Source organism: Arachis hypogaea, chromosome 2 (assembly GCF_003086295.3).
Source record: "Arachis hypogaea cultivar Tifrunner chromosome 2, arahy.Tifrunner.gnm2.J5K5, whole genome shotgun sequence".
NCBI classification, from domain to species: Eukaryota; Viridiplantae; Streptophyta; class Magnoliopsida; order Fabales; family Fabaceae; genus Arachis; species Arachis hypogaea.
This window is the reverse complement of record NC_092037.1, coordinates 15,362,741-15,370,942: the sequence shown is the minus strand read 5'-3', so window position 1 is coordinate 15,370,942 and position 8,202 is coordinate 15,362,741. Positions and strand designations below refer to the sequence as shown.

Below are 8,202 nucleotides of genomic sequence, written 5' to 3'. Positions count from 1 at the left end.
GAGTTCAGGCTTGGGAGGCTTATCCTCCTCCTGAGGAATTTTCGAAAATTCCTTTGCCTCCTCTAGTACTTCTGATCAGGCTGAGCATCTTTGAAGATGTCCTCAAGCTCTGATTCTAGGCTCTCAGCCATATTGATCTCTTCTACCAGAGAGTCAATAATGTCAGCGCCCATGCAGTTATTTGGTGTGTCTGGATGCTGCATGGCTTTTACAGCATTCAACTTGAACTCATCCTCATTGACCTCAAGGTTACTTCCCCTTTTTGTACATCAATGAGAGTTCGTCCAGTTGCTAGGAAGGGTCTTCCTAGAATGAGAGTTGCACTCTTGTGCTCCTCTATTTCCAGCACCACAAAGTCAGTTGGAAAGGCAAATGGCCCAACCTTGACAATCATGTCCTCAATTATGCCTGATGGATGTTTAATGGAGCCATCAGCAAGTTGGAGGCATATCCGGGTTGGTTTGACTTCTCCAGTCAACCCAAGCTTTCTGATAGTGGATGCAGGTATTAGATTGATGCTTGCTCCAAGATCACATAGGGCTGTCTTGGTGCAAGCACCTTCTAATGTGCATGGTATCATAAAGCTTCCTGGATCTTGAAGCTTTTCTGGTAAGCTCTTTAATATGACTGCACTGCATTCTTCAGTGAGAAACACTTTTTCAGTTTCTCTCTAATCCTTCTTATGACTTAAGATTTCTTTCATGAATTTAGCATAAGAAGGTATTTGCTCAAGTGCCTCTGCAAACGGAATCTTTATTTCAAGAGTCCTTAGATAGTCTGCAAAGCGGGCAAATTGCTTATCCTGTTCCGCTTGGCGGAGTTTTTGAGGATAAGGCATCTTGGCTTTATATTCTTCAACCTTAGATGCTGCAGGTTTATTCCTTACAGAAGTGGTTGAAGAAGCCTTGTTGGAGGGATTACTGTCAGCACTCTCAGGTGTCTGATTCTCCCTAGGCGTCTGAACGCCAGGATTGGGTGGAAATTGGGCGTTGAACGCCAACTTTTCCCCTTTTCTGGCGTTTGAACGCCAGAACTGGGCAAGGAATGGGCGTTTAACGCCAGCTTTCCTTCCCTTTCTGGCGTTTGAACGCCAATAGCACTCCTCTCTGGGCTCTTACTGTCCTCAGATGGGTTTTGAACAGTGGTTTGGTTGTCCTCTGTCAATTGTTCCTTGTTTGGCTTTTTACTCTTTTGAGCAGTGTTATTCAGGGTCTTCCCACTCCTCAATTGAACTGCTTGACATTCCTCTGTTATCTGTTTAGATATTTGCTGTTTTGCTTGATTCAACTGCAGTTCTATGCTCTTGTTAGCAAATTTAGTTTCATAGAGCATCTCTTTAAAGTCTGCTAACTGTTCTGTCATCAGGAGCAATTGTTGATTAAGCTCAATTATCTGTTCTTGAGGACTAGGGTCATTGACTACTGCCATGACTTCCTCTTTTGGAGAGAACTCATTGCTAGAGTACAAATATTGGTTTCTAGCAACAGTGTCTATAAGCTCTTGAGCTTCTTCAATTGTCTTCCTCATGTGTATAGATCCACCAGCTGAGTGGTCTAAAGACATCTGAGCTTTTTCTGTAAGCCCATAGTAGAAAATGTCTAACTGTACCCACTCTGAAAACATTTCAGAGGGACATTTTCTTAGCATACCTCTATACCTCTCCCAGGCATTGTAAAGGGATTTATTATCCTCTTGTTTAAAGCCTTGGATGTCCAGCCTTAACTGTGTCATCCTTTTTGGAGGGTAAAAATGATTCAGGAATTTGTCTGACAACTGTTTCCATGTCTTTATGCTTGCTGTAGGTTGGTTATTCAACCACCTTTTAGCTTGATCTTTTACAGCAAATGGAAACAGTAATAGTCTGTAGACATCCTGATCTACCTCTTTATCATGTACTGTGTCAGCAATTTGTAAAAACTGTGCCAGAAACTCAGTAGGTTCTTCCTGTGGAAGACCGGAATACTGGCAATTTTGCTGCACTATGATAATGAGTTGAGGATTTAATTCAAAGCTGCTTGCTTTGATGGGAGGTGTACAGATGCTACTCCCATATGCAGCTGTAATGGGGTTAGCATATGACCCCAGAGTCCTTTTGGACTGATTAATCCCACTTAAGTCCATAATGGACAAAAGGGAAATGATAATGATTGCAAAGAGATAAATTTTGTTTTTTTTTTTGAATTAACGAAAAAAAAAATAAAACAAAATAAAATTAAAATAAAAATTCGAAAATCAAAAAGAAAATAGAATCAAAGCAAATTGAAAACTGAATCAATTAGTTAATTAAAAAGATTTTGAAAACAGCAATTAAAAAGATATGATTGAAAAATTTTTATGAAAAAGATTTGATTTTAAAAAGAGGAAAGAGAAAAACAACAAAAAGACACCAAACTTAAAATTTTAGAAAATCAAACACAAAATTTTCGAAAATTTTTAAGGGAAAAACACAAAGAGGACACCAAACTTAGAAATTTTATGAATCAAAAAGGGACTAAGAGCATGCAAAATCGAAAATTAAAAGAAAAACAAAAGCATGCAACTGACACCAAACTTAAAATATGAAACTAGACTCAACTAAAAGACTCTAAACCAAAAAAAAATCCTAATCTAAGCAACAGGATAAGCCGTCAGTTGTCCAAACTCAACAATCCCCGGCAACGGCGCCAAAAACTTGGTGCACGAAATTGCAATCACACTTTTGCAATCCCGCACAACTAACCAGCAAGTGCACTGGGTCGTCCAAGTAATACCTTGCGTGAGCAAGGGTCGATCCCACAGAGATTGTCGGCTTGAAGCAAGCTATGGTTATCTTGTAAGTCTTAGTCAGGATATCAGAAATTATCAGGATTGATTGTGAAAAGCAAAAGAACATGAAATGATTACTAGTTTTGCAGTAATGGAGAGTAGGTTGAGGTTTGGAGATGCTCCATCTTCTGAATCTCTGCTTTCCTACTGTCTTCTTCTTCAAACACGCAAGTCTCCTTCCATGGCAAGCTGTATGTAGGGTTTCACTGTTGTCAATGGCTACCTCCCATCCTCTCAGTGAAAGCGATTGCATATGCTCTGTCACAGCATAGCGGAATTCATCTGTCGGTTCTCAATCAGGCCGGAATAGAATCCAGTGATTCTTTTACGTCTGTCACTAACGCCCCGCCTTCAGGAGCTTGAAGCACGTCACAGTCATTCAATCATTGAATCCTACTCAGAATACCACAGACAAGGTTTAGACCTTCCGGATTCTCTTGAATGCCGCCATCAATTCTAGCTTATACCACGAAGATTCCGGTTAAAGAATCCAAGAGATAACTACTTAATCTAAGGTAGAACGGAGGTGGTTGTCAGGCACACGTTCATAGTTGAGAATGATGATGATTGTCACGGATCATCACATTCATCCGGATTAAGAACAAGTATTATCTTAGAATGGAAGCAAGCATGATTGAATGAGAAACAGTAGTAATTGCATTAATCCATCAAGACATAGCAGAGCTCCTCACCCCCAACCATGGGGTTTAGAGACTCATGCCGTGGAAAGTACACAAAGAAAGGTGTAAAGTGTCATGAGGTCATGAGCTACTGATACAATGTCAAAAGATCCTATTAATAGTAAACTAGTATCCTAGGGTATACAGAAATGAGTAAATGACGTAAAAATCTACTTCTGGGTCCACTTGGTGTGTGCTTGGGCTGAGCAATGAAGCATTTTCGTGTAGAGACCTTTTCTGGAGTTAAACGCCAGCTTTCATGCCAGTTTGGGCGTTTAACTCCAAGTTTTATGCCAGTTCCGGCGTTTAACGCTGGAATTTCTGAGGCTGATTTGCCACGCCGGTTTGGGCCATCAAATCTTGGGCAAAGTATGGACTATCATATATTGCTGGAAAGCCCAGGATGTCTACTTTCCAATGCCGTTGAGAGCGCGCCAATTGGGCTTCTGTAGCTCCATAAAATCCGCTTCGAATGCAGGGAGGTCAGAATCCAACAGCATCTGCAGTCCTTTTTGGTCTCGGAATCAGATTTTTGCTCAGGACCCTAAATTTCAGCCAGAAAATACCTGAAATCACAGAAAAACACACAAACTCATAGTAAAGTCCAGAAAAGTGAATTTTAGCTAAAAACTAATAAAAATATACTAAAAACTAACTAGATCATACTAAAAACATACTAAAAACAATGCCAAAAAGCATACAAATTATCCGCTCATCAGGCTTGTTCTTCCTCTTGAAGATCTTATGGAGTGCTTGAGCTCCTCAATGTCTCTTCCTTGCCTTTGATGCTCCTCTCTAATGATTCTTTTATCTTCTCTAATTTCATGGAGGAGGATGGAATGTTCTTGGTGTTCCACCCTTAGTTGTCCTATGTTGGAACTCAATTCTCCTAGGGAGGTGTTGATTTGCTCCCAATAGTTTTGTGGAGGAAAGTGCATCCCTTGAGGTATCTCAGGGATTTCATGATGAGTGGGATCTCTTGTTTGCTCCATCCTTTTCTTAGTGATGGGCTTGTCCTCATCAATGAGGGTGTCTCCCTCAATGTCAATTCCAACTGAATAACAGAGGTGACAAATGAGATGAGGAAAGGCTAACCTTGCCAAGGTAGAGGACTTGTCCGCCACCTTATAAAGTTCTTGGGCTATAACCTCATGAACTTCTACTTCTTCTCCAATCATGATGCTATGAATCATGATGGCCCGGTCTATAGTAACTTCAGATCGGTTGCTAGTGGGAATGATTGAGCGTTGGATAAACTCCAACCATCCCCTAGCCACGGGCTTGAGGTCATGCCTTCTTAGTTGAACCGGCTTCCCTCTTGAATCTCTCTTCCATTGAGCGCCCTCTTCACAGATGTCTATGAGGACTTGGTCCAACCTTTGATCAAAGTTGACCCTTCTAGTGTAAGGGTGTTCATCTCCTTGCATCATGGGCAAGTTGAATGCCAACCTTACATTTTCCGGAATAAAATCTAGGCATTTCCCCTGAACCATTGTAAGCCAATTCTTTGGGTTCGGGTTCACACTTTGATCATGGCTCTTGGTGATCCATGCATTGGCATAGAACTCTTGAGCCATTAAGATTCCGACTTGTTGAATGGGGTTGGTAAGAACTTCCCAACCTCTTCTTCGAATCTCATGTCGGATCTCCGGGTATTCACTCTTTTTGAGTTTGAAAGGGACCTCGGGGATCACCTTCTTCATGGCCACAACTTCATAGAAGTGGTCTTGATGCACCCTTGAGATGAATCTCTCCATCTCCCATGACTCAGAAGTGGAAGCTTTTGCCTTCCCTTTCCTCTTTCTAGAGGTTTCTCCGGCCTTGGATGCCATAAATGGTTATGGAAAAACAAAAAGCAATGCTTTTACCACACCAAACTTAAAAGGTTTGATCGTCCTCGAGCAAAAGAAGAAAGAAGAGAGTAGAAGAAGAAGAAATAGAGGAGATGGAGATGGCTTTGTGGTTTGGCCAAAGGGAGAGAAGTAGTGTTTAGGTTGTGTAAAAAGGAGGTGGTAAAGATGGGTTTATATAGGAGTGGAGAGAGTGGTAAGGTTCGGCTATGTGAGGGTGGGTTTGGGAGGGAAAGTGGTTTGAATTTGAATGGTGAGGTAGGTGGGGTTTTATGAAGGATGGATGTGAGTGGTGAAGAGAAAGATGGGATTTGATAGGTGAGGGGTTTTTAGGGAAGAGGTGTTGAGGTGATTGGTGAATGGGTGAAGAAGAGAGAGAGTGGTGGGGTAGGTGGGGATCCTGTGGGGTCCACAGATCTTGAGGTGTCAAGGAAAAGTCATCCCTGCACCAAGTGGCGAGCAAAAATGCTCTCTATGCTAATTCTGGCGTTAAATGCCGGGCTGGTGCCCATTTCTGGCGTTTAACGCCAGCTTCTTGCCCTTTCTTGGCGTTTAACGCCAGTCTGGTGCCCCTTTCTGGCGTTAAACGCCCAGAATGGTGCCAGACTGGGCGTCAAACGCCCATTTGCTGCCCTTGCTGGCGTTTAAACGCCAGCAAGGTCTTCCTCCAGGGTGTGCTATTTTTCTTTCTATTTTTCATTCTATTTTTTCTTTTTCAATTGATTTTGTGACTTTCCATGATCATCAACCTACAGAAAACATAAAATAACAAAGGAAAATTAGATAAATATAACATTGGATTGCCTCCCAACAAGCGCTTCTTTATTGTCAGTAGCTTGACAGTGGGCTCTCATGGAGCCTCACAGATACTCAGAGCAATGTTGGAACCTCCCAACACCAAACTTAGAGTTTGAATATGGGGGTTCAACACCAAACTTAGAATTTGGTTGTGGCCTCCCAACACCAAACTTAGAGTTTGACTGTGGGGGCTCTGTTTGACTCTGTTTTGAGAGAAGCTCTTCATGCTTCCTCTCCATGGTGACAAAGGGATATCCTTGAGCCTTAAACACAAAGGATTCTTCATTCACTTGAATGATCAATTTTTCTCTGTCCACATCAATCACAGCCTTTGCTGTGGCTAGGAAGGGTCTGCCAAGGATGATGGATTCATCCATGCACTTCCCAGTTTCTAGGACTATGAAATCAGCAGGGATGTAATGGTCTTCAATCTTTACCAGAACATCCTCTACAAGCCCATAAGCTTGTTTTCTTGAATTGTCTGCCATCTCTAGTGAGATTCTTGCAGCTTGTACCTCAAAGATCCCTAGCTTCTCCATTACAGAGAGAGGCATGAGGTTTACACTTGACCCTAGGTCACACAAGGCCTTTTTGAAGGTCATGGTGCCTATGGCACAAGGTATTGAGAACTTCCCAGGATCTTGTCTCTTTTGAGGTAGTTTCTGCCTAGACAAGTCATCCAATTCTTTGGTGAGCAAAGGGGGTTCATCCACCCAAGTCTCATTACCAAATAACTTGTCATTTAGCTTCATGATTGCTCCAAGGTATTTAGCAACTTGCTCTTCAGTGACATCTTCATCCTCTTCAGAGGAAGAATATTCATCAGAGCTCATAAATGGCAGAAGTAAATCCAATAGAATCTCTATGGTCTCATTATGAGCTTCAGATTCCCATGGTTCCTCATTAGGGAACTCATTGGAGGCCAGTAGACGTCCATTGAGGTCTTCCTCAGTGGCGATCACTGCCTCTTCCTCCTCTCCAAGTTCGGCCATGTGGGTCATGTTAATGGCCTTGCATTCTCCTTTTGGATTCTCTTCTGTATTGCTTGGAGGAGTACTAGGAGGGAGTTCAGTAATTTTATTGCTCAGCTGTCCCACTTGTGCCTCCATGTTTCTAATGGAGGACCTTGTTTCAATCATGAAACTTTGAGTGGTTTTGATTAGATCAGAGACCATGGTTGCTAAGTCAGAGTGGCTCTGCTTAGAATTCTCTGTCTGTTGCTGAGAAGATGATGGAAAAGGCTTGCCATTGCTAAACCTGTTTCTTCCACCATTATTATTATTGAAACCTTGTTGAGGTCTCTGTTGATCCTTCCATGAGAGATTTGGATGATTCCTCCATGAAGGATTATAGGTGTTTCCATAGGATTCTCCCATGTAATTCACCTCTTCTATTGAAGGATTCTCAAGATCATAAGCTTCTTCTTCAGATGAAGCATCCTTAGTACTGCCTGGTGCAGCTTGCATTCCAGACAGACTTTGAGAAATCATATTGACTTGTTGAGTCAATATTTTGTTCTGAGCCAATATGGCATTCAAAGTATCAATCTCAAGAACTCCTTTCTTCTGATTTGTCCCATTGCTCACAGGATTCCTTTCAGAAGTGTACATGAATTGGTTATTTGCAACCATTTCAATTAGTTCTTGAGCTTCTGCAGGCGTCTTCTTCAGATGAAGAGATCCTCCAGCAGAGCTATCCAAAGACATCTTGGACAGTTCAGACAGACCATCATAGAAGATACCTATGATGCTCCATTCAGAAAGCATGTCAGAAGGGCACTTTCTGATCAATTGTTTGTATCTTTCCCAAGCTTCATAGAGGGATTCACCTTCCTTCTGTCTGAAGGTTTGGACTTCCACTCTAAGCTTACTCAATTTTTGAGGTGGAAAGAACTTTTCCAAGAAGGCATTGACTAGCTTTTCCCAAGAGTTCAGGCTTTCTTTAGGTTGTGAGTCCAACCATATCCTAGCTCTGTCTCTTACAGCAAAAGGGAATAGCATAAGTCTGTAGACCTCAGGGTCAACCCCATTAGTCTTGACAGTGTCACAGATTTGCAAGAATTCAGCTAA

At 41.9% G+C, this 8,202-nt stretch overlaps 1 non-coding gene across 1 annotated transcript; it reads left to right on the top strand.

The window, feature by feature from the left end:
* The first annotated feature begins 7,893 nt into the window (after positions 1–7,893).
* On the top strand, positions 7,894–8,001 carry LOC112767025 (small nucleolar RNA R71). The gene has a single exon (XR_003184674.1). It is a non-coding gene; the product is annotated as a small nucleolar RNA R71 (small nucleolar RNA).
* Positions 8,002–8,202: the final 201 nt, after the last annotated feature.